The sequence below is a fragment of the Sander lucioperca genome, chromosome 19 (assembly GCF_008315115.2).
Source record: "Sander lucioperca isolate FBNREF2018 chromosome 19, SLUC_FBN_1.2, whole genome shotgun sequence".
NCBI lineage: Eukaryota > Metazoa > Chordata > Actinopteri > Perciformes > Percidae > Sander > Sander lucioperca.
The window spans coordinates 27109110-27136446 of NC_050191.1; the positions used below are offsets into that span (position 1 = coordinate 27109110).

At 41.4% G+C, this 27337-nt stretch overlaps 1 protein-coding gene and 1 long non-coding RNA gene across 4 annotated transcripts in view; one reads left to right on the plus strand and one right to left on the minus strand.

The window, feature by feature from the left end:
• Positions 1–27337, minus strand: part of LOC116040360 (heparan sulfate glucosamine 3-O-sulfotransferase 5) — a 125916-nt gene that overhangs the window by 84314 nt on the left and 14265 nt on the right. The window lies entirely within an intron of this gene.
• LOC118493818 lies at positions 12470–17646 on the plus strand. The gene is made up of 3 exons (XR_004895841.1): positions 12470–12480; positions 16746–16751; positions 17000–17646. It is a non-coding gene; the product is annotated as an uncharacterized LOC118493818 (long non-coding RNA).

Sequence of the window (27337 nt, forward strand, 5' to 3'; positions counted from 1 at the left end):
CATTTGGGCACAAAGGAAGAATCTATGGGAGGCGGAACCTTCTTCTCTACAGGACAACTGTATTTTTATGTATAGAAATCTTGCTGAGTGCAACTTTAATTCTGTAATGCTGGCATTTTTTTGCCAGTTCAGTGAAAACTTCTGTCTGGTTTTATAAATTGCCTGTTTAAATGGCATACTGTAGAGCATTGCAAACTTTAGCAGTGCATAATTTTCAAAGAGAATATTTTTTACTGTTTTGAGACAGTCTCCGGGGAGTGCCAATTAGCTTGTTTTTCTCTTCTTTGATCATCCAAGCTGAGATGGTGCAACATCATGCCACACTCAGGTGATGATGAGATTATCTCCTTTTGACTGCGTGTAACAGCCTACATTGAGAACGGATCACATCTGTTCTGTCGTAATACTGTATATTCGTGTGACGCATTGTGGCACTGCAGATGAAGAAGATTCCAGCAATAAAATACACTCTTATCAATCTGCTATGTTTTGCAGTGGAATGAAGCAGAGATGCTCACGTCTCTGAGCTAGAGTCCACATATTTTGCATTCAGCGCTTCTTTTGTTTGGGCCCTGTTGTATGAAGTTTTTAGTAAGTGTCACAGGGCAAATGGGCGTTTTTATTTTAAATGTGTTTAATGGCATGATGTGTGTTTTATTTGGTATGTTTTTATCTGCATGTTTAAGTTGTTGGTGCTTTTATTGTGCAGTGTTTATAACAGTGTGGTTTTTCCGAATTGCCCTTGTACTGAACACCCACCATGGCAGCCAGTAGCCTAAGTTAACATAGTCTCACTTTGCCAGACCTTCCTCCACAGCTCTGCAAAAGAAGGTCTGGCTAGTCCACACAGCATTCCGGGATGGGAGAAAATCGTGCTCTGGTTTATTGGCATTTCTTTAATCCAATCACAATCGTCTTTGGCAGCACTAAGCTCCGGACGGAGCCATGGGGTCTCTGCAAAATAGTCTCAGGAAGGAACTTGTTTTGGTGGAACATGGGTACGTTCAAAAGTAGTTTTAGTGGTGCAACAGAAAACTCAGATTGGGTCTAGCTAGCTGTCTGGATTTACCCTGCAGAGATCTGAGGAGCAGTTCACCATAGTCCTCATAAGAGTTTAGAATGCCAACACAAAGAAAGAGGAAGGTAATGACCATCCGGAGCAAAACCGGGAGTGGAAAACGTGGTGGATATAGACTAAAATTAACCCAACAAGCAACAGGTGAGCAGGCAGGAACTATTAAAAAGGTGTGAAACTGGGAGGGCAGAGCAACAAGAGCAACAAAGCAAAGAGAAGAAGAAAGGAGAGCAGCATGCAGGAGCATGCAGAGGAATCAAGAGACCACGGGGAAAAGGAAGGACAAGAGGCTGTGAAGACATGCAGACCAGTGTGAAGAGTGGAATGCCATGGGGAAGCGACGTGGAAAAGCAAAGGGGTGGTATCACGATACACCCCTCTTCCAGCTAAGTACCCTCTCTACACTTTCTACCAATTGGTTTTTGCAGAGCCCTCCTTTTTAATTGAAATTTTTTACCTCTGTGATTTTAGTAATGAAGCTATGTCCTTGTTTTTATCCTGCGGCTGCAACCGTTTGCCGGACGTGGGACGTTGCCAAACCCAGGACTGGGAACTTTTATTGTGACTCTGGGCTGGGTTTTTTATTTATTTTTTTATGGAATGAAATATCTATAAAGTTTACACCTTGGTTTGTGTGTTTTTATCTCTGCTCAGCCCCAATTTTAAGAACCTGTGTAGCCTTTTTACAGAGTCCTAGGCTCTTTTTAACCTAGGTGTCGGCAATTTATAGGTCACGCAGGCAGGGGAAGAACATTCAGCTCATCAGACATCTCCTAAAAATAAAGAGTGTTCACGAGTGTCGCATCTCGAGGTCGAGTCTGAAGTTATTGTGACTTAAAGGGTAATTTTGTTTTTTTTTAACCAGTATTAAGTGTGAACGCTGTAACTGGCAGCCACAGACCAGGCTGCAATGTAACCCTATGGGTAAATGTTCTGTGTCAATTTGATCCACTAAAAGTGCTGTTTTTTTTTTTCCACTGAAAGGCTCAGACTATTATTCTAAGTGTCTGACAACATTATGGAAAGGATCCCTACAGAGATAGACCTTTTAAAACCTCTTTAAGACCTTTCTGTTTATCCAGAAACAGCTCTGAGGTCGCTAATGCTAAACCCACCAGACTCCATTTAAAAAAATTATACTTTTAGCATGTATAGAGCCAACATATTTTCACATGTAAATTGTAAGGCCACGGATGTTTTTATGTATAAAAAAGGATCTTAACAGAAAGGTCGACCTCCTTAGAAATCCTTTCCATAATGTTTTCAGACACTTATGTGTTCACTTTTGTGAACGTAAATACAAGCTGCACAATTGCCCTATAACTTGCATTGTAGCTTGTTTTGCTGACTGCCGACAGCAGCGATCTCGCTGGACCTATGTCAAAGATTGTTGTTCCAACAGTCAGTCACTTAGACACAAAAACATAGGAAAATAGGGTCCAGGTTGAAAAAAATTGAAGCTACTCTTTAGGTACGACTGGAGTCTGAGTCTCAATCTTGAGTCTCCATTTTTGGAATAAAGAGAAGTGTCATAAGACAGAATGACTTTGCAGAGCTGCCATAAATCAACAACGGACTCTTTAGGAGGGGTTCCAGCTAATTTGGCCGTGGCACTCTGCCTCCTCGAGAGGACTTCCAGGGGCCAAGGCGAGCATGGCTGCAGTGAGTGACATCAATAAAGATGACAGCAGCCCTGCAGGAGATGCTGGGGGGGGGGTCACAGGAGGAGAGGCCTGCCCTAAAATAACCAAGCTGTTCTGGGTTGACGGCAGCGCCTACTGATGAGAAGTGGCAGGGGTAGCTGTGGTACTGTTGGCAGGCACCGGGCCCATTTGGCATAAGTGCACTCGCTGGTGAGGTGGTGATAACTTCAGATTGCTGGAATCATCAGGCGTGTAGCTCTGTAAATGGACATCAACAGGAAAGATAAATGGTGACGAGTGAGCGGGCCAAAGCCAATGTCCTGTCTGCCTGACTGATGCAAACACACCTAAGCAACACAGTCTCTTAAGATGCCGGGCAAACATCAGGCAGGCTGTTGGCAAGCAGCTCCATCCCTTAAAGTTTGATCTAACTTCCTCTGGGCTCTGTAAATGCTGGCCTGTCACATCCTGTGAGCAAAATGCAGTAAATATGAGAGAGAAACAACTTTAGGTTTTAGCTTAAAATATGTATTCTTTTCTCCAGTGGGAGGAGGATGAGTTTACTCCCTCCGCGGTCCCCGATGAGGTGTTATGACAGTAGGTTTAATAAAGCATGAAGAACTCGTTAATAAGCAATGCTCTGCTGTGTGGACAAATAACGTAGAGGGATCAGCTGGGGGAGGGGCTGGGAGTAAATCTCGTCAACATGAGCGGCCAAACATCAAGTCACTGAAGTTATTTCAGTGAAGAAAGCTCAGTCTGTGTGCTGTGTACAGTCATGCATCACTAGCAGTGGAACTCTAACAAGATCCTCCTACTGGTTAGAGGGCAGACAGACAGACCGGTTGTGAACAGTGCCAGTATGGAACAATCAATTAATCAAGGGGGGGTGCAGTCTTATGCCGACCTTACACCAAACGACTTTTCAAGTGATCCCACTGTCGCAGTCTACCCTGGTCATTAATCTCAGTCCGAGTCTTTTTCCCGTCTTGACGTTCCAGCAAAATCAAACGTGTTTGATGTTATCGTAAGTTATGTCTTGGTAGTGAAGTTAAATCATGTGAACATTGTCAACAATCTTCCAGCAGCAAACAGGAAGCAGCTAACCGCTAGAGGGTAGATGCTAGATCGGATCTGCTAGACGTGTCGACGTCATAGGATGTGCCTCGTGGCCCGCCTTATTATTGCCTTATTCTACCTCTGATTGGCTTACCATGTTATTCTTACCCTAACCCTAACCAATCCACACTCCTTATGCCTCAACCTAACTACGTCAACACGTCTTGCAGATCTGATCTAGCATTTACCCAGCTAGAGCCAGTGTTGTTTATGGTTGCTATGGTGCCGTGCTAAGCTAAACGCTAAAGAGAGAAAGTGATCGATTTTCAACCCTTGACCCTTCTGAAGCGTGTCATTCAATGGGAGATTTACCGGCAGATAAACACAGACCTCCAGGTACTGGAGACATTCATCTGCATGTACGGCAGAACAGAAAATCAGCAAACTTTACCTTAAAGTTACCAGCTAACGCTATCGGTAGCTAGCTAGCTTGGTTAAATTTTACAAAAGGAATCTAGTTGTATTTTTGCAATGTGTGCCCCTGCAAGATCCGCAGTCTTTACAAACAATGACAGTCTTTAATGTTAGAGGTGAGATGATTGTCTTTAGATGTGAGATGGTGTCAGACTGCAGTCTGTTCAGAGTCTTCTAGTGTACGGTAGGCATCAGGCATTGTCCTCATTGAAGGTCCTAGCGGCCTGATGTCTGAGCAGTGTTGCCAACTCTTCTCCAATGAAAGTAGCTAGCACTAGCTCCAAAAGTAGTAGGACAGCACATATAAAGCACATACAGTAAATATCTTTTTTGACCAAAAGTGGTCAGAGATCAGATACTTAATAATAGATTTACGAAAAACAATGACTTAATGATGGTTTTCTAAGGACCAGAGTTTTCCCATCCTTCAATATAGCGTTTGACGCTAGATGGTGATGTCACTACAAGACCATAGCACCGTGGGTTGCCAGATACGATAGGTGAACACAAGTTTTTCATAGACGTGTCTGTGCAGACATGTTGGTAACCTCAATGTGAAAATACTCTGGGAAGCGGCGCACAGTCGCTAATTTTGCTGATGTTCGCCAAAAAATTGTTCCACCACGTAACTCCCTCTAAAATAACATTTCTGTTTGTGTACAGATTAAATATTCAGGATATGTTGTAATTAGTGAGCTTGAGAGTTGTTGGTAGGCGTACTTTTTCACGTTGGACAGTTCAGGCTAGCTGCTTCCCTCTGCTTCCAGTCTTTATGCTAAGCTAAGCTAACCACATCCTGGCTCCAGCTCCATACTTAAAAGACAGGCATATGCACATTCTTCTAAAATTCCTTTAACCCTTGTGTTGTCCTCGGGTCAAATTTGACCCGTTTTCAAAGTTTTTCATATCTGAAGTTTGGGTTTCTTTCAACCAAACTGCCTAAATATGACATGGATGCATGAACCCATACAACGATCTTTGAAGGTAAAATTACTGATTACTTTCATTGAATTTTGGATGTTTTATTCAATTTTATTGCATTTAATTATTTTTTTTTCAAATGGTTTTAAACACTATCCTGACTAAACTTTGACATTTACCAGTCTGTCATCCACTCCTCTAATCTTAACTATTAGTCAAAATAATTCATTATTTCTGCTTTTTTTTTAACTCCAAAATGATGTATAATGTCATTTATTGTACATGAATTAAAAAAAAAAAAGCATTGAAAAGATGACAAAAAAAACTTCGGAAAAAGCACCAAAAGTTCATGGTCGACGGGAAGACAACCCAAGGGTTAAGTCTGCAATATGACAGAGAGGAAGCAAAATAATCTGATAAAAGGAAGAAAGAGGCCGACCGCTGGTAGAGGACAGCAGAACTGGGCAGCCTGTGATCTGTGCTTTGTTATACAGGCCTGGGCTACACCCATGGTAATGGCATCCTGCTGCGCCCACACCCCAATGCCAAGCTACGGACTATGAAAATTATAATGAGTCAAGTTGGTTTAATTTTATTAACCCTCCTGTTTTCCTCGGGTCAAATTTGACCCGTTTTCCAAGTTTCTATATCAGAAATATGGGTTTATTTTTAACCAAATTGCCCAAAAATAAAATGGATGGTTCCAAACATTACTCTTCACAAGTAAAATTAATGATCAGGAAATGTTGGAAAAAAGCGTGAAAAACGTTGGGGGAAAAAGCAACAAATGTCGAAAAAAAGCGTGAAAAACTTTGGCAAAAGTGATACAAAAAATAAAAGTGCCAAAAGCATTGGGAAAAGCATCAAAACGTTGAAAAAAGCTTCAAAAAATGTCGGAAAAAATGCAACACAAACGTTGACAAAAAGCGGAATTTTAAATTTTTTGACCTGGGAGGACAACAACTTGCTTGGTCGACAGGAAGACAGCACAAAGGTGAAAGAAAGGAAAAAAAAAAAAAGAAAAAAAAGAATGGTATTTTACTATTTTAGAGAAGCTCATCTGCCCATGGCCACGCTTTCCACCGGTTTATTTACAGCCGAGTATAAAAATGCATTCCAGTGATCACAGAGCTCATATAAACGCTGCCTCATAACCCAGGCCTGGATCGTCATCTACAATATTTGCTTTGTGCCACACATACAACGATATGACAGCAGCATGCTTTATGTGCAGCCCATGTCACAAACTCACAGATTTATCTCTTGCTTAGTGAAGAATGCACTGAAAGGATGCAATATACAGTGCTGAAGTGCAGAGTTGTATTCCGGTCTATCCTGTTGTGGTTGTGGATGTTTCTGTTCCCTGTTTGTATATTTCTGTTGCTGTTTTCTGTTTTGTATATTTATTCTGTATTTTTCTGTTCCCTGTCTTGTAGATTTATCCTGTTTTGTGTATTCTGTGGACTGTTTTTCGTTGTGTATATTTCTGTTCTCTGTTTGGTATTATGTTCTGTTTCCTGTTTAATTTTGATAGTCTAGTTTTCTGTCTTGTCGTGTCTTGTTTTACTTCCTGTGTTTTCCTGCCTTTTTTGATTACACTGTCTCTCCTAATGTGTTTCACCTGCTGTGTCACCTGCCCCTCGTTACCTTGTTACCCAGTGTATTTAGTCCTTGTGTTTCCCTTGTCTCTTGTCAGATTGTTTAGGTCTGTTTGTGTCCCTGTGCTGTCAGTTTGTTCCTGTTGTTCCTGTATCCTGTCTGCATGTGTAGCCTGGGCCTTTGTTTTGGATTCCTCCCTGCTTTAGTTTTGTAAGTTTTCCCTCAGAGTTTTTCGTTGGGTTTTTCCAGTCTCTGTGCTGCCGTTTTTTAGTTATTAATAAATCCCTGAGCTCCAACCATCTCCTGCCTGCCTGCCTCTCCCTGCATTTGGGTCCTTTAATCTCTGGAACTGTAACATATCCTGGACTCCCAGGGTTAGAAATGGGTTTGTACCCCAACCCCATTCATCACAAAGTACATATATATACTAATTACATAGACATGAATGCAGTGGCACCGGCAGGGTTCTATTTTATAGTACGCACAAAAATCTCCCGCCCGCCGAAGCGGTTTACTGCGCCAGAAATCAGCTGTTCTCATAATATTTGAAGTGTATGAGTGTGCTCCTAGTGTATTTTTATCATATCGTGATGACCAGATCATGAAAATATGGATGCGCTCAGAGCAGAGATATGAATAACCTGATTTCTCTGTGTGGCATGTAAACATCATATCCTGAATATGATCGAAAACGGGATAAGCCTCATAACCAAAACATACTGTATATTCATGTCCATGTTAACACACATGATTCATACAACATGCTAGCTCGGTCCGTGGGTTTAACGATACTCAGCGTCCAGCGGATCGAGATACAAATTAACATTCTGATTAATAGTGGATGGGTTGTTGGTGAAATAACGTGTAATAATGAGAAAATGATTACTGTGAACAGAGCAGAGAGCAGAACAGAGCTGCTCTTGGCTGCTGCTCCTGTGCACATTAAAGCATTGTTATCATTAGATGCGTTGCATGCCTCACAGAAAAACAATGTACGCCAAGTGACAGGATTACAGCTTCCGGCGCCACTGCATGAATGTATTACTGACATGCTAGATCATGTTTAACTACTGTTTAAATAACAGGATGCAGCTGTAACCTGCTACATTTTCAACACAGTAATAGCTATTAGCCCAGATGCTAATGAGCTAGTGTTTGGATTAAGAGCATTTTTCCTTCAATGTACAAACACCTTTCTGTCACAGGAGATAAGCGAAGAATCATTATATTAATTTTCTTAAACGGTGAAACCCATTACTGTGACAAAAAGCCGATGAGCACGCTGCCCTCAGCTCTTCTCCTCTCATTGTGTGTCAGTGTAATCCGGGGGAAGAGGCTGATTCAGCACCATGGACAGCATCATTCTTTCTTTTACTTCCACAACACACCATTATCCCTGGCTGCTGGTGTGAGCTGCAGCCACTTCTGGACCAATAAATGCTTTACACCAAACTTTCTGTTTAACCCTTGTGTTGTCTTCCCGTCGACCAGGAAACTTTCTATTTTTCTGGGACAAAATTTTTAAAAAAAACTTTTTTTTTTCAACGTTTTGGACGTCTTTTTTGACACTTTTGTCACTTTTCCTGATGTTTTTGAAGCTGTTCCCGATGTTTTTGTCACTTTTTTCCAATTTTTTTGTCACTATTTTTCTTTCTTTTTGAGCTGCGCTTTTTGACGTTTTTTTTGTTTTTTTTTCCATGTAGTGATGGTCAAATGAAGCTTGGTGAACTACTGTCTTTATTTTCTGAGCTCACTAGATGGCGCTCTCTGGTCAAAGAAAAAGGTTAAAGGAATGGTATTCAGTGTGTTTTCAACCTTTTGTTGAACAGAGAGCGCCATCTAGTGAGCTTCATTTGACCATCACTAGCCCCACGTTTTTGAATCTTATTTTTCAAATGCTCTAAAATTGAAAAACAAAAAAAAAAAATTCAATGAAAGTAGTGAACTGATTATTTATTTTACTTATGAAGAGCGTTGTATGGAACCATCCAAGTTATTTGTTTTTTGACAATTTGGTTGAAAGAAAACCAAAATTTCTAATATACTGTAGAAGCTTTTTGAAAATGGGTCAAATTTGACCCGAGGACAACAGGAGGGTTAATTCTGCTTTAGGTTGTCCGGACTTTAATCTATATCGACGATACAATGACCAAGTCATTGCTGAGATCTAAAAACATGTTGCCATTGAAGTCAGATGGGGCAAATAACTCAAGAGCCACTTACTAACCTTTTCCATTGCTTTGAACATTATGTCATGGTCTTCCTCAAGTGGATGGTGTTTTTCATGCTCAACTGCAAGCCAGGTTTACATTGGACAGTTTGGGTAATGTTATTGGTCAGTCAACTTTTTACCACATTTTTTTTATTCATCCCAAACACATAACCTGTAGACAATGCATATCCAGACATTCTGCCAGCGTTTATTGTCTTACTTCTGTTTTTGTCAAATGCTACGAGCACTGCTAGTGAATATAAAAGCTTTTTTCGATCTGGTAGTATGAATCTGATAGTGGGGGGGAGGGTTAATTCTTGCATGTTTTGTTTGTTGATCAAAAAACATCCCCCCCACCTTCTGCTTTTTTCACAAATCGCACCCTGCATATATACATGCATTTTAAGCATAGAGGGAAATAGATATAGTGAAGCAGGTCAGACAGAAACACACTCAGAGGCAACCTGCAGGATTTATCCATCTGAAGGTAAACATCTCTCCTCTAATGGCTGTTGTAAATATAACAAAGTGTGATTGCATCCGAAAATGCAGAGCGAGCGTGGTGCAATCGATGTAGATGATGCAACGCAGCGGCGCATATTTCCCACCTACACGTGAAGACTGACACTGCATAAGTTAGCGAAGTCACAGGTGGGTTCATTATGTGGAGCGTGAAGGTCTCAGCCTCATTAAACAGAAGTCGGATCAGTGGAGTGGAAAATGATCATACCGCTGGGACTGGGAGCGTTCACTGTGCAACATATTTACCATGGTGCCGGGGAAAAAAAAGAGAGGTACTCCTCAGCTGTAGACAATCTATGCAAATATGTGGAGGCTAATGCTAGGAATAAAAACACGAACACAAGGGGTGACTTTTCTGCGAGTCAACCTCTCTCCTCCCTTTCCTGTCTCTCTACATATATCTAATAAAATAAAAAGGCCAAAAAAAATAAACAAACAAAACAAGAATACAGTATATAATCCATAAAGAGTGACGATGTGCCTTCCACAAGTCTCTGACTGAAATACAAAGTATGAATTAATTTAGCTGAATGCTAACGTACTCACAATGACCACACTGTTGATGCTATGCCGGTATACTGTTTGTGTCCATCATATTAGGCTAGTGTCTTAGCATGCTAGCATTTGTTAATAAGCAGTAAACAGAGTACAGCTGAGCTAATGGGAATGGCGCTTTTGAGGTATTTAGTCATAAACCAAAGTATTGGATGTATTAAAACTTGACCAGATGATGGTGCTGGAGGATCACTAAAAGATGTACAGTATCTTATGGGAAAAATGAATGTCTGCACCAAATGTTCTGGCAATCATGTCAATCATGATATTTCCCATACAAACAAAAAGTGTCAACCCCCTGGTGTTTGAAGGATCAATGCTCTACTAGTCTATATCGACGACGTTTCATTCCCAGGATTGCTCCAGTGCCGCGGGAAATTCCGCCAGATGGCCCTCATTTCGGCCGGATGTCTGTCACCTTCCTCTTTCTTTGTGTTGGCGTTCTAACCTCCCAACAGGTTCTCACACTCATCTCGTAAAATATGGACGCTTGGTCAGGTGCCTTTGTCGTTCTTATTGACGCTAAAAGTTAGCGCTATAAGTAAACGCGCTTGGTCGGGACCATTGCCGTCCCTTTAGCATCGTTCCTTTAGCGCTTTAAGTAAACACGCTTGGTCGGGACTATTGCCGTCCCTTTAAAACAACCTTCAAGTTCCCTTGAAGCTATTTTGCAGAGGCACCGTTGCTCCGTCCGGGGCCGCCCAAGACGATTGTGAGAATTTGCCAATAAACCAGTTTTTCTCCTATCCCTGAATAATGTGTGGACTAGCCAGACCCTCCTCGCAGCGCTGTGGAGATTATCTGGGGACCATGAATGCCTGTTGAAAATGTCATGACATCAAGTAGTCTGGAGTACTGCAGTATCTCATCAACTCTAGTTTTGGACTGACACTAGCAAGCTAAAAATGACGTGCTTAAGATTAAGGAAATATTCAGATTCAGATTCAGATAACTTTATTATATAATATAATATATTATTATATATTGTGGTCATGGCTTAAAGAAATTAACATTGACTGTTAGAAATGTGAAGCAGAGGTTTTTGGTGTTAGAGGCTTTTTTTAAAGCTCTACTCCTCATTAAGACATTCTGTGATGGTACAACGTCAAGCTTCTTCCACCTTTGTTATTTAGAGAAGACAACCACAAGAGGTCACTTCTCAGTAGGTAGGTCTTTGAGCAAATTACTTTTTTTATCTCAAAATGTCCCCTTAAAGGACAATTCGAAAAACGAAACGAACCTAGGGGTTAATAACAGATGTGTACCCACTCGATCGTTCTCTGGGACATGTTTTCATGCTAATCGAATGTGTTTGTAGCTTGATACAAGCTAGCGCGGACCGCTGATTAGCTTACAATGCTAGTATTCAGGGCAAAGGGAAAGTAAAAACAAATCGCTATTTATACCACTAAAAAGGCTCAAAATATCACCAAACTTCAACGGTAGCATAATGAGGGTCCCTAAATGTTAACCGAAGCATTTAGAACTTTGTAAGTGTACAGCCAGTTTATTAAAAAGATAGATTATAAAGACAGTCGCGTTCTCGTATACAGGCCGCCTGTATAGTAGCATCTAAATACAAGCAGTAACTGTTGCTCGGATTTTATCGTCCTATGGCACTATGTGTTCACGTTACAGCGCTTTCTTTAGTTCAAAATACTTCTATTTTAGGTATATAATATATGGTCTATTGGTGAAGTAGCAGTGATCACTTTCAGCAGGGGGATACATTTTTTCCCCACCGGGGATACAAATAATTCAGCAGAGGCAGAGATATGTAGACCAGAAAGGGGGAAATCCCACGCACCCCCCTGGCAAATTGCACCCTGACTACTACTACTGCATTGGACTGCAGCCTCTAGACTGCTAATGTTGACATATGAACAAATGACTGCCATGCTTTTATATTTAACATGTTTATTACAGTAAACAATCTCATTAAAATCTCATCTTCACTATCCAGACTTCATGCAACACACCATCCGTAATGCTTTATACCAGTTATTGCTGGTGAATGCAGCTTTCTTTAACCGCCCACACACTGTTTAGGATATAGTCCCTTCCTGTGGGTGGAAAAGTTTTCCCGTGACTGATAATGCCCACAACCAGAATTTAATTTGGGAAATTAGGGCAAATGTGATGGTAATACTATTTGAGGGAATCAGACATTTATCTCTACTGCAGCCCTACTTTGTGCTCTTTTGTAAAATTGGATCTATTTTTACTTAGACATCTTGCCTAGCGCAGCTTTAAGCAAATTTTGTCAAAGAGAGCGATGTGCGGGTCAGCGGCCTCTACTGAAGATAACCACTGAGGGCGAGACATTCATCCATTTATAAGATGTACTGATCCAGGCATTCACTGGCGTTTCAGAATGGATGGCCCTGCTGCACTCCAATCGCTGCTCCACACTCTCCTCTGTTTACCCCCCCCAGCTTCTCTCTCATCTCCATTGTGCTTCAGAGGCAGAAGCAGCACCTAATCATAGAAAATGCCCGAGTGTCCTCAGCTTGATGGAGGACACTCATGACCTGTGAATGCATTTGTTAACCCTGAGGTCTGTTGCTTTAAACAAATCTTTTAAGGAGATGTTTTGTCCCTGCTTTCACCTCCTATTCCACCCATCAACCACCACCCAAACATCAGTAGGGCTTGGTACCAAATTCAATACTTTTTAGGCACGGACTTGTCTACATCCACGACGTTCCATTTCCAGGATTGCTTCGGGGCCGCCGGAAATTCCGCCGTATAGATCCCTCTTTTTGGCCAGATGTCACCTTCCTCTTTCTTTGTGTTGGCGTTCTAACCTCCGGTGGATTTGTGAGGACTATGGTTAACTGCTCCTCAGATCTCTGCAGGGTAAATCCAGACAGCTAGCTAGACTATCTGTCCAATCTGAGTTTTCTGTTGCACGACTAAAACTACTTTTGAACGTACACGTTCCACCAAAACAAGTTCTTTCTCGAGGCTATTTTGCAGAGGCACCATGGCTCTCTCTGGGGCTTTGCGCCGCCCAAGACCATTGTGATCGGTTTAAAGAAATGCCAATAAACCAGAGCATGTTTTTCACCCATCCCGGAATGCTGTGTGGACTAGCCAGACCTTCCTCCGCAGCGCTGTGGAGGAAAGTCTGGCAATGCGAGACTAGGCGCCGACCAAATTTCCTCCTTAGTATCGAGTATCGAAAAATGCCTCGTCATTCAATACCCAATTTCAAAACCTAAAGAGTAAATCTCATCAGCGTCAGGGAGCCAATAAGCATGCAGCATGCTTCTACCAAGATCAAATAATGTCTGTGATTGGCTGTCACACAGGAAAAACTCTACGTTACGCAGAGACAGCTCACAAAAGTAGGAGCTGTCTTGTAAAATTGGTATCGAAAAAAGTATCGAACTGGTATCGAAATCCCCGTATTGGTATTGGTACCGGTATGAGAGATTTTTGAACGATACCCAGCCCTAAGCATCAATCCCACTTTTAACACTTCCTCTAAAGTTAGCATATGCATTTTTTACTAGTTCATTCTCAACATTCTTTTGTTTTATCCTTCATTCATCTAGCCAGGCTGTTTCCTGCTTGCAGGTATCCACACTCATGACTGAGGGCTCCCAGAGCAGCAACAGTCTTTACCTGGAAACTACTGAAAGAGCCCACTGGGGCAGTTAGGATTTAGTGTTTAGGGGTTTAGTCTTCAGGCATTAAACACGGTTTAATAGGATTGCTGGGCATCTATCATCATTTCTTTGCAGAGGCAGTTTTATTTATACAGTATCACCGTTTCCCAGAAGCATAACTGATCTGGAGGCAGAAATAACTGCTCAGGTTAAACTTCAAAAGCATTTTAAATAATATTCAGGAAGGCTTTGTGCAACTCAAAGCTAACAGGTGGACTGGGATTACAAAAAGAAGAAGCATATAACAAATTCATTTAAAAAACTGCACAAATGAAAGTTTTTCATTTGTCATTCTTGGCCATAACTGTCATAATCATGAGAGATCATAGGCTAGGTAGCTAGGATGCCCAGATAGCTGCAGGTAGTATGAATAGTTGGAATTTAAAAGGTCTTCTGATATGGAATTATATTCCTATCTTTATTCAAGAGCGCATTCTTTCAATTTTTCTCACTGATATTACGTTAAGATTTTGTAATAATTTCCCTCAAAACCTTGCTTTCACGCTCAATAGTCACTGCTCGCGCTTGGATTTGCTCTGCTTGTGCTCAAACTTTCTGCTTGGACTCAGATATATTGTTGTTTGGACATATTTCCTGCTCTCAGCTTTGGCTCTTCTCCTCACACTCAGGTTGAGTCTGCACGCTTGCAAATCGTTGAGGGTGCATTCGTTTTACGTTAGAACGTCCGTTGCAGACGGCTGCTCTGTAACCGACATAGATATATATACTGAGTTTATTTACTCCTGCCGTCGATTGCTTTATTATTAGTATATGTCAACAATGTGCACAGAATGGTCGACAGGGTGGGATTTACCAAAGCCGACACTTGGTAAATGGTTTTAATTTACCTTGTCAAAACAATGAGTAATTCATAACAAACTGCACAATATTTCACACAAAACCTAAAAAGCATATGGTTCATACTCCTGTGAAGCAGTACACATTGCCTGTAGGATTTACTGTAGCAGGAACATTGATATTGGCAAACAGATGACCCAGGTACAGGTGAGGTTGTGAGCAGGGTTATAATATGAACTAAAATGAAGATAAGATAAGCCTAGTGTTCACAAGAGGGATGATTCAGGTATTGCGACAGAAATTAAGAATAATTAAATTAAATAGGAGGTATACAACTAGTAGAAGATAAATTAACTATACAAGAGCAATTAAGGCAAAGTTATGAGGTAGTGGCAAGCTAAAGTGACGTATAATCAATAGTATGGAGTCATGTCAACAGTGTACACCAGAACAATGTATACTGTGATTAAGTAATGACACTTGTCTGTACAAATATAACAAAACAGAAAAATAATATCGCGTATGATGCAGTATGGAGAACAACCAAGTCCCATATGACCCCAAGAGACTTTAAGTGCAGCTGTTGATGATGTTCACAACAAACAAAACTTGCAGATGGCTGTAGTCTGTAGCCAGCCGTACAGTAGGTAGATCTGGATCAGATGGTTGTAGTCTGTAGTCAGTCATACAGTAGGTAGATCTGGATCAGATGGTTGTAGTCTGTAGTCAGACATACAGTAGGTAGATCTGGATCAGATGGTTGTAGTCTGTAGCCAGTCATACAGTAGGTAGATCTGGATCAGATGGTTGTAGTCTGTAGTCAGACATACAGTAGGTAGATCTGGATCAGATGGTTGTAGTCTGTAGTCAGACATACAGTAGGTAGATCTGGATCAGATGGTTGTAGTCTGTAGCCAGTCATACAGTAGGTAGATCTGGATCAGATGGTTGTAGTCTGTAGCCAGCCGTACAGTAGGTAGATCTGGATCAGATGGTTGTAGTCTGTAGCCAGCCGTACAGTAGGTAGATCTGGATCAGATGGTTGTAGTCTGTAGTCAGTCATACAGTAGGTAGATCTGGATCAGATGGTTGTAGTCTGTAGTCAGACGTACAGTAGGTAGATCTGGATCAGATGGTTGTAGTCTGTAGTCAGTCATACAGTAGGTAGATCTGGATCAGATGGTTGTAGTCTGTAGTCAGTCATACAGTAGGTAGATCTGGATCAGATGGTTGTAGTCTGTAGTCAGTCATACAGTAGGTAGATCTGGATCAGATGGTTGTAGTCTGTAGTCAGTCATACAGTAGGTAGATCTGGATCAGATGGTTGTAGTCTGTAGCCAGTCATACAGTAGGTAGATCTGGATCAGATGGTTGTAGTCTGTAGCCAGCCGTACAGTAGGTAGATCTGGATCAGATGGTTGTAGTCTGTAGTCAGACATACAGTAGGTAGATCTGGATCAGATGGTTGTAGTCTGTAGTCAGTCATACAGTAGGTAGATCTGGATCAGATGGCTGTAGTCTGTAGCCAGTCGTACAGTAGGTAGATCTGGATCAGATGGCTGTAGTCTGTAGCCAGTCATACAGTAGGTAGATCTGGATCAGATGGCTGTAGTCTGTAGCCAGTCATACAGTAGGTAGATCTGGATCAGATGTTTGTAGTCTGTAGCCAGCCGTACAGTAGGTAGATCTGGATCAGATGGCTGTAGTCTGTAGCCAGTCATACAGTAGGTAGATCTGGATCAGATGGTTGTAGTCTGTAGTCAGTCATACAGTAGGTAGATCTGGATCAGATGGTTGTAGTCTGTAGTCAGTCATACAGTAGGTAGATCTGGATCAGATGGCTGTAGTCTGTAGCCAGCCATACAGTAGGTAGATCTGGATCAGATGGCTGTAGTCTGTAGCCAGCCGTACAGTAGGTAGATCTGGAGCAGCAGGGTGACTTCTAGCTTTCATGGGTTGGTGATAAGACACTGTGCTGCTATGATGCAGCAGCTCAACAGTGGTCGAGCCCTTCAGCCTCACCTGGAAGAAAAGAAAGCAAACAAAATACTTGTTTTTTCTGTTCAGTTTGTTTTATATTAATTCAAAAAATACCCGCTATTTAAGGAGCAAATAAGAAAGCATATCATTTCTAGATCTGTTTTTATTATAGTGGTGAAATTGTACTTAACGTTACAACGTTTTAAACAGACATATGAATCCATAATTTTCAGACTAATGTTATATGAAGGAATGGAGACTAAATTCTGATGAACACCACACAACAGTGATGCAGAAACTGACACAAACAATCCAGTTTCTTGTGTTCTTTCAGTTATATTACAGTTTAGTTTTTACTACTGGCTCTAACAGGAAATTAGCCAAATCCCCATGAACATGTGGGGTCATCACATATACACATACTGTCATATGTTGTTCAATCTAGCTAAACTCTATAAAGAAACTCTAATTGTTTATGGACATCAAGCTAGGCTATATGCTAGCGCCATATGCTACATGCTTAATTTATGTTACTCACCCTCGTAGTTGTGGACCTAACTTGATATGTCCCACTTCAAAGCTTTCTCCCGTTTCATGATGGGTGCAGGTGAAAGTGCGTCGACCATTCTGTGCACATTATTGACATATACTAATAATAAAGCAATCGACGGAGGGAGTAAATAAACTCAGTATATATATCTATGTCGGTTACAGAGCAGCCGCCCGCAACAGACGTTCAACGTAAAGCGAACGCACCCTCAACGGGGCAGGGATCATTTCATTGGTCAACACTACAGCTGGCATTCTATTGGTTGGGGGATTTTGAGAGGATTGTAACACAAAAAATCAGAGCGCGCAGGAGAAATCCGTGAGGAGATTTGCAAGCGTGCAGACTCAACCTGAGTGTGAGGAGAAGGGCCAAAGCTGAGAGCAGGAAATATGTCCAAACAACAACATATCTGAGTCCAAGCAGAAAGTTTGAGCACAAGCAGAGCAAATCCAAGCGCGAGCAGTGACTATTTGAGTGTGAGAGCAAGGTTTTGAGGGAAATTATTACAAAATCTGAACGTAATATCAGTGAGAAATGCTCTCAAATTGAAAGAATGCACTCTTGAATAAAGATAGGAATATAACTCCATATTCTGAAGGTTTCCTGGACTGCTAATATAATCTTATTCGCCCATGCAATGTTTCAAAATAACTTTCTGACAAACATGGCAGAAAAAATATTTCTAGGATTGCGTCAAGCAATTTTTCAGTAAGATTTGGTTGGCACCCTAAATGGCACTGTCACCACTCCCGGTTTCCCAGAAAAGGCCGCCTGCTGTGTTCACATTAAAAGGCATTTATTGTGAATACATGCCGAAGGTGATGAGTTACTATCAGCTGTAGCTTAATGCATCAACATACTGTACGCTCGATGCAGCAAGTGAACGGAGCAGGAAAGAAATCAGCATGGCTCCTGCTGTGAGAGTGACAGAATGACTACTGCCATATAATGAGGCAAAATGTGCACCAATGCAACAATGTGCAGTGTTCACACTCTAAGAAATAAACAGACATTACAGTTTTAGTTAGTTAGTTTTTTTTAGCCTCGTTTTTATTTTTATTTCTGTTAACGACAATGTTTTATCCCACCTAGTTTCCGTTATTTTGTTCATTTACGTTTGTTAACGATTATAACCTTGCTCAGGACAACCACCTCCTCCGAATACATCAAGAGTTTTTGTCACAGGATTTAAAGAGGTGGAGATGTGTTTCTAGTCAGGGTACAGAACATCCTTTGGGATGTAACCTAGATGTTTTATGTGCACAGATCTGCTGCCATGCCTGCCATATCTCTGACTCAATACTGTTGCTCTGTGACCTTAGGGGGAACAGAGGAAGATGTGATATATATTAGCCTGCAAAAAGAAATATCCAGTAAGCTCTGAGCCAGTTTGTTTCAGCTTGTATTTGTTCACACGTGGGGAGGACATTTCCACAAGCACCTGGAGACAGTCAGCCTGGACGATGCTCCTCTTGGGGAAGCTGCAGGTGTATGGTAGTATAAAAATATCTGAGGCTGCAGTTACAAGTCCTGAAGGGGAGCACAGCCGGGGCGGGCCACAGTTCTGCTGAGTCTCCATTCAGTTTCCCAGCAATCTGCCTTCCCCTCAGTTTTGCTCCTAAAGCACACATATCACACTTGATCACCTTGTGTTATTATTAGCAAATAGTTGAAGAAAAGAACTTCTCTTCAATAATCGTAGTGCAAAATGTGTTATTCTTGGTAGGTAAATGTGAGCCAAATCATGAATTTGATCATGAATCTAATGATCAACTTTTGGCGTCTGTCTGTTGGTAGTTGGGTTCGCCATTTTAGTCTAGACTCAAATATCTCCAACATGATTAGATGTATTATATGTGCCACATACCGTATGTATGCCATGCATATTTACAGATATTTAAGGTCCCCACAGGACAAATTCTGATAACTTTAATGATCCTCTGACTTTTCCTCCTGCATCAGCAGGTCAAAATGTTGAACCCAATCAGATAAATACCTTGACATCCATTGGATACATTGGCACAGTATTTTGCACAAACACACATGTTTTTGAGACCAGGTTTTACACATGTTCCACCTAAACAAGTTCCTTCCTGAGGTTATTTTGCAGAGGCACCGTGGCTCCGTCCGGCGCTTAGCGCTGCCCAAGGCCTTTTGTGATTGGTTTAAAGAAATGCCAATAAGCCAGAGCAAGTTTTTCTCCCATCCCGGGTTGCTGTGTGGACTAGCCAGACCTTCCTCCACAGCGCTGTGGAGGCAGAGACTATATAATCACAAATGTGTCTTGTTTCTACGTTAATAGAATCGAATACGACGGTTCGCACAGCAGGGGAGACCTCCGATTAGTTATGGTTGGAGAGAAAGGCAGCTGCTTAAGCAACGTCTTTATTGGTCACTCACACCTACATCTACGGTGAAGAACCCAAAATACTTCCACACACTGCTTCTCAGATGCTTCAGTGTCATGATTACCGATCAGCACAGTTTTGTCCTCCATTTAAAACTCTCTGAGCTCAAGCTTGTCGTATACGACCAAAAACAGCATCACTGATTCATGACTTACTCATTTGATAATCATAATGAGTAGAAACATACCGTTTCCTGCAGCTAAAAGCTAACACTTGCGCTGTTCCGCTGAAGTCTTTCGTGTCTTCGTAGCCCTTACAGGAGGTTTTTTTATCCAGCCTGGAAGTCCAGCGTTTTTCGGGGTCTTTGTGCAATAAATCCAAACTCATCCAAGATTGATGAACTCTATGTCCATAACTTATGGATTTTTGGTCGTTTATCGAATGAAAAAGATGTTTATAGATTGACTGTTGATGTTTTACAAGCTTTTTTAGTAAATAAAACCAGGCGAACCATAAATTGTCAAAAACACCTTAGGGCTCAGAGTGGTGCAGTGCCGTTTGGAGCGTGCCCCAGTTCAGAACAGGAGGATTTTTTCCCAGTATTTATATATTTTCACAACTTTATTAAGTAAATTTTAAAAAAGTGGAAACTGGCAAATGTACTGCATTTATTAGCGTGGATATAACAATGTCCTTTATCTGGCTAAGGGTCGCGTTCAGACAGCCTGCGTCGGACGTCCGACGGTCCGGCAAAAACACAGGTCTTTCCAGGGGGGACACGCAAAAAAACGCAGCGGGCCTGCAGCGAAAAGTTGAGACCGACTCAACCTTTTTGAGAAACGCAACCCCACGTCATGCTGCAGTGGCCAATCATGTAACCGGAGATCAGATTTGTCAGAGTGTTTTGAGGTGGTGTGAGAGTCCCGTACAGGAAACAACACTGCCTCTATCGCTGCCAAAAACGTTTTAAAACACAAAACACAAGCTCTGAACTGCCCGGGAGATTGTGTAATAGCTGAATGTTTCCTGCACCAACAAAGCACTCGCCATGTCTCACTTGTCTCTTTACTTTCTCTCTCTCCCGTGAAATAAAGCTGCCTTCAAGTGCTGTCAGAAAAGTTGAGAGCTTTACACGATCTGACGGAGAACAGTAATTGTGAACTGTAAAGTCTACATGTGCTACAATGTGGGGTTTAAGAACACAACAGGATGTCACACAAATGGGTTGTTTCATTGGCACTCCCCCCCCACACCGCACCACCCTGCAGACAGTTGCCGGATTGCTTGTTTTGGTTTGAATGCACCGTAAGATCTGCTGCCTTCCTGGCTCATGATTACAGATGACACAGCTAATCGAAAAAAAAAGGGAAAAAACGGTCTGAGCCCAGCTCTGCCACAGTGGAACATATTAGACATTAACAGGATCTTCCTATTTTGACTGCAGAGTACTTTGAGTTTTCCAGCCTTTATGGCCTTTGACACGCCCTTTATTAAATCCCTTTGAGCATTTAAAAGCTGACCTGAATGCAGAGTTGGAGGACTGAGCTGAGACTGCAACAAACCTGTGAGGACTGCTGCCTTTCTTTTGGAAGGACTGCAAGCTTGGAAATGAATCCAGGAGCAAAGGCAAGCTATGCAATACTTCTTTTCCAAACAAACTGTGCATTAATAGGGTATGAAATATAGTTTGTAGATGCCTTAATGAACAAAATATTTGTTTGACTTATTCCAGAAGGTCTGCAGGATTAAAATCAGTTCACATTTTAGCAATGTGAACTTTCTCCTGGTTACACCAACAGTCTCAAGGCCTGGGGCACGTTCAATCTCTAAATGCTGTGCAGCGTTTTGCTGCGGTTTCATGTGTCCTCGGAATGGTGTAAAACGGTGTGCAACAGGCTTTGAGTTATGTTTTCGTTGGTTGGGTGTGTCTCTCACTTATTGGCTGTGTCACAGGTGATGCCCAATCAGCAGAGATGTGTCTGTACACTCGTGGTTATAAAAAGGCAGAGCGCTTGCGCACACAGCAGTAGCTGTGTTCGAAACCGTTCCCTATCACAGTAATAGTGCACTATATAATGTGTTCGCCATTCTGTAGCGGTGTTCGAATTCTCTGCGGTTAATTTCATTCATTATATAGTCCACTATGAAATACCCACAATTCACTGCTAGTTTGAGTGCATATATGATGTACCCTACATTTTACTCCCATATACCACAATGCAACGCAGTCGTGTTTTCCTGGAGGAGAAGAAGAAGCAGAAGGACCAGCAAATACTGAAAAGGAAAAATGGAGCGGACTTTCGTTTCTAGACAGTGGAAATGTAACATGCAACATACTGTATATACAACATTTTATTATTCTCCTGGGTGCTGGGTTTGTTCCAGGGACGTATTAGAAGTATTTTTGTTTGCGTTTGTTTACATGATGGGAAGCGTGCCTATGTTCCCACAGCCCTATGTTCCCACATTTGTAAGATTTTTTTCAAAATTAGGCCCTATCTTCCCACAGCTCCCACATTTTTAAGATTTATTTCCAACATTAGGCCCTATGTTCCCACATTTCCTTTTTCATAAGTTTGTATCAGATTTTATCCCCCTAACCCTAAAAAATGTTGTGGAAGGTTAGGGCTTAAATTGAAGGAAAATGTAGGAACACAAGACCTCATTTTGAAAATGTCCTAGAATTGTGGGAACATAGGGCCTAATTTTATGAAAAATCTTAGAAATGTGGGAACAGGGCTGTGGGAACATAGGGCTGACCCCACATGATGCTGGGCGCGCCCGCCTCCGTCACACAAAAAAAACGGTGCATCTACTGACGCAACGATGTTTTCAGTGAGTGTCTGGTTTGGTTGTTCCCTCTATAGTTCAGTATTTAATAAACACTATATAGGGAATAGTGAGTGAGTGAATGGTTTTGAACACAGCTAGTGTGTTCAACGCACCACCGTTTAATATCAATATGACACAGTGTCATAGTCAGCTCTGTTGCGCTGAGCAGTTTTCTGTCTCCTCCTGTGTGTCCGTCCTTGTTTTTAGTGTTTGTGGGGGGCACCTTGTTCTGGGCTTCTGGCTGAGTGACACACCTGAGGAGCATTGCCAATTAACACACCTGACAGTCTTTTCCAATCAACCATCCAATCAACCTCCCTGTATAAAGTCTCCTGGTTTCCTGATGTTTGTTGCCAGATTATTCCTATCCAGTGGTAGAGAACTATAGCCAACTTTTGCACTAAAAAGTAAAGCCTGTTACAGGTTTTTTTCGATTGCTAAACGACACTGGGCACAACTGGAGCTACATGTGCAAAACTCTATCTACAGTCTGTATTACCAACAGTCACCTGAACTAAACCGTTCACATCACCTGCAAAACTCATTCACAGCAACACAACTCTTAACACACGTCTCAGAACAGGCTCAGTGCAGCCACACACTCAGAACAGTCAGTGTATATTTTGGTCATTCGATTTTCATTTCATTAACAGGTATTACAAAACACAAGGCATTTTTCCTTTTCATGGTCAAAAGGGGATGGGAGAAATTTAAAATATGCTTTGATTTTCATTTTCTATTTCATATAACAAAAAATAAAATCACTCAAATAGAAACGAAAAAAGGCCTGTTTTTTCATATTCCGAGACCGGATGTTGTCATTTCCAATGCAACAGCGCCAGTGTAGGCACTGCCAGTGTTGTTTTCAACCCAGGCTAAAATTACTTTGGAAACCTAACGTAACTCTTGATAATGCTTGGAGGGACTTTTATTTCATAATGTCACATTTATTTATTACCCTCTCTCCCTGCCTTCCTCTGACTCTCTGTCTCTACCCACCGCAGACAACTTCGCCCGAAGAGAGTCAAACCAGCTGAGGACTTGACTTTCAGTTCACGGCTGTAATGTTACTGCTACATTAACGTTACCGTACAGCGCCAAAGTCTGGTCCCAGCAAACTTTCTGTTGCTGCCGTTAAGCTTGCTGATCTGGCAGCAACTCACCGGCGGTTCGGGATCAGATCATGGGGATCGGACCTCCAGTGCTGGGTCTAATGTTATAATGTTCGCTGCTGCCGCTGCAGCTAGCTAGCCACCAGCCCTGTGACCTGGGTCCCCAGTTCGCTCTATGTTCGCTCCCCCGGTGCTGACTGACTCTGGTCCATCTGCAGAGCTGGCGTTACCGCTCTAGCTAAGATGGGAATCAGACGTATCTGCCGCGCTCGTGCTTTATTCATATTTTCTTTTGTTTGCAGATAGTGATATGCTTTGAATCACTGATGTCAGGCAGGCTTGCTAGTTGCTTTTAGTCTGAGTCTGTGAGATAACCAAACTTCCTTTGAATGTAACATGCAAATAAATAGATGGAAATAAATAAAAGTACCCTAAATAAAACATATAGGCTATTGAACTATAATGACTAATGCATATGTTTATATGTATTGCCTCATTTATGTATTTCATGATGTATTTCATAGATATATTTATGTAAAGAAGTGCAAAAAACGGATGATCAGTCGCTCAGGAAGTTACAGGCTACAGTTTCCCTCAACTGCAGCCTGGGTTAAAGCAAAACTGGTAGGCTACACCGGTGCTACTCATGGATATATTAAGAGAACGTGCTACTGCCTTGGAAATGCAACATCCTGTCTCAGAATATGAAAAAACAGGCATTTTTTAATTTCTGTTTTCTAGTGATTTAATTTGTTATATGAAATAGAAAATCAAAATCAAAGCACGTTTTAAATTTTCACATTCCCTTTTGACAATGAAAAGGAAAAAAACGCCTTGTATTTCAATTTCAAATTTTGTATTTTAAAACGAAAATCAAATAACCATTTGTTTTTTTGTTTTGTAATACCTGTTAATGAAATGAAAATTGAATGACCAAAACATACACTGACCCAGAACAATCCTCACAGAGATAACACACACCGTCACTCAGAACACACGGAGAGTAAAAACACTAGCATCTAACACCAATATAGAAAATACAAACTTTTCATCTTTACAGTTGGAATAATTTGAGTGACTTTACACCAAACAATATTTTCAATAAGTATAATAATTTACTTACCTACAGTAAATAGATATATAATTATTTATTTTGTCTGTAGTAATTTACGTAATTACTGGAAATGTTACAAACTTAAAGCAACACCAAAGATTCTTTTGTACCTTAAAATAATGTTTCCAAAATTGTTTCAGTGGTTCATCAACTCGTAACAGGGTGAACGGCACTTTCACTGCATTCGCTTTGCAGCCCTCTTTCGGCTATAACCGCACTATGTAAGTTTGCCAGATCGGGTAGTGGATCTGTAGTTTGAATGAGAACAGTAATGGACGATTCCGCTTCCAACCTGTAGGGGGACCGAAGAGGAAAAGTGCTTTGGTGTTGCTTTACGTAAGGTACGTAAAAGTTTTTTATCAACAAATTGCCATGAACCTACATTATCTATAAATACAAAGGACTGTGGTGTTTCCATTGCTTACACCTCCATTACTTTGTGAAAAACAGTAAGTGTGCAGTTTTACTATAGTAAAGGAAGTGTTTTTCACATTTTCACATCTGTGTATGTAATGTCAGATATCTTACCTGGACATATTGGTATCTTTGCTCTTTTACCTGTTTACTATTTCTCTCAAACGGTACAATGTATAACTGTTTAATTCTTACAGTATTTGGTGATTCTTTATTTCCAAAAAAGGGGTTATGAGCTTCCCCTATATACTGTGTATATACAGTATGTGTTCCCTAACACGTCTAAAACAAGAAACCACTGCAATCAGCAGTGTTTGAAATGCACCAGACTGAAATCCATTCTGTTTTCAATGTGTGGTTAACAGTTTTGACAGCAGTGTGTTAGCATTTGAACAAAGTGCTGTAAATCCACAGTGTTGTGCAGGTTGTGGTTAAAGTCATGGGATAAGTGTGTAGAGTTTTGAAAACTGTGTTCAAGCAATGAAAAACGAACTAGAGTTTGGTCCACATGAGCTGCTGCTGTGCAGACTGTGGTTAGAGTTTTGCACATATGGCTCCAGTTGTGCCCACTGTCGTTTAGCAATCGAAAAAAACTCTACCTATAGTTTTACATCCTGTTCCTGTTTGTCACAGTACTCCAAACACGATGTCTGAAACCTGGATCTCTACACCAACTACCACCTCACCTGCCTGCCCCACGCTCCATCTTGTTTTTCCATTGTGGAAACAATTGTGAACTTCACCTCGTTAATAAAACACTTACCTTCAAGAGCGTCAAATAGTGACGCCAAGAGATATATATATATATATATATATATATATATATATGAAATGAAATGAGAGAGTCTCTCAGGCATCAGGTCACCATCATATTAGCCTATATCCTTCGCGTTCCACTTCAAGGATTGCTCCGGTGCTGCAGGAAATTCCGCTGGATGCATGTGTTTTCCGTTTCCTTCCTCTTTCTTTGTGTTGGAATGTTAAATCTAGTGGATTTGTGAGGACTATGGTTAACTGCTCCTCAGATCTCTGCAGGGTAAATCCAGACAGCTAGCTAGACTATCTGTCCAATCTGAGTTTTCTGTCGCACGACAGCGGCTTTGTGCGGAGTTTAGCACAGCCCATGACGATTCTGATTGGTTTAAAGAAATGCCATTAAACCAGAGCACGTTTTCCTCCCATCCCTGAATGCTGTGTGGACTAGCCAGACCCTCCTTCAGCGCACTTTGGAGGAGAGTCTGGCAAAGCGAGACTACCATCATATAGTATGCCCAGCAGAAACGGCTCCATCTCGAGCTTTTATTGCCCCCTGTGGCAAGTCAATCTGAAGGGATTCACTGACCTTTGACATCAAGCTGATAAAAGTCAAAAAAGATCACTTATCTACTCAGTCGCATTATTTCACCCTTTTGACGGATTAACGACAGACAGCTAATGGCACAGTGAGCCGCCTTTTTCATTGCGTAACACTGTCACATCCTGCTTTGTCCCATTGCATTATTAATGAGCATAAAAGCACCTCGGTCTGACCAGAGCCATCTGCATTACATCTCCCACCACACATTTCCAACAGACTGCAGAAAAAAAATGACAACAGTATGAATTAAAAAAGGCTGGCACTGGCTGTTAATTTCACTAAATGATTATCCTGCCACTCGTACCGCAGTATTTTATCTCTGCATCAGTTCAAAGAAAAACATTAATCTCTTCAGGCGACAGAAACCAATAAAGCATTCCAACATTTAAACTCAAAATGTCTTCCTGGGTGGTATGTACGCTAAGGACAGTTTTAATTGAGCTTTGGCTCCAACGCGCTTCTCCTACTGCATCTACTTGGACTGTAATTACATGGGTCTGTCTGTGCAAGAAAAAAGCAAGGTAATAGAATACGCCCGCAGGTCATCACACTTAATAGTATGACTCATCATTAACACTTGGCAACAGCGATCGATCGGCCATAAGTGAAAAGAATACTTGACAACAAGGCTGGGCTGGAGACTAAGTGCTCCATCAGATAAAAGAGAGCCATAATTCAGCCGCCTGCTGCTGTTTTTCTCACTTTAGGGAAGGGTCAGATTACTGCTCATCAGCGTGTCCCCACAGACAGGCGGCCACTGGGTCCAAATGCTTCCTCACTCTTTATCTGCTGATCCTAATGATGGACAAATATTAAATCCCTTTTATTTTATTTTATTTTACTTAAAGGTACTTAACTTTACTTATGCCTACCAGACATTAGAAGACTCTGAACAGACTTTGAAAAGACTGCAGTCTCACATCTCAAATCTAAAGACAATCATCTCACATCTTGTGTAAAGACTGGGGATCTTGCAGGGTCACACATTGCAAGACTACAACTAGATTAGTTTTGAAAAAAATCACCAAGCTAGCTAGTTACCGCTATTGTTAGCTGGCAACTGACAGGAAAGTGTGCAGATTTTCTGTTCTGCTGTAC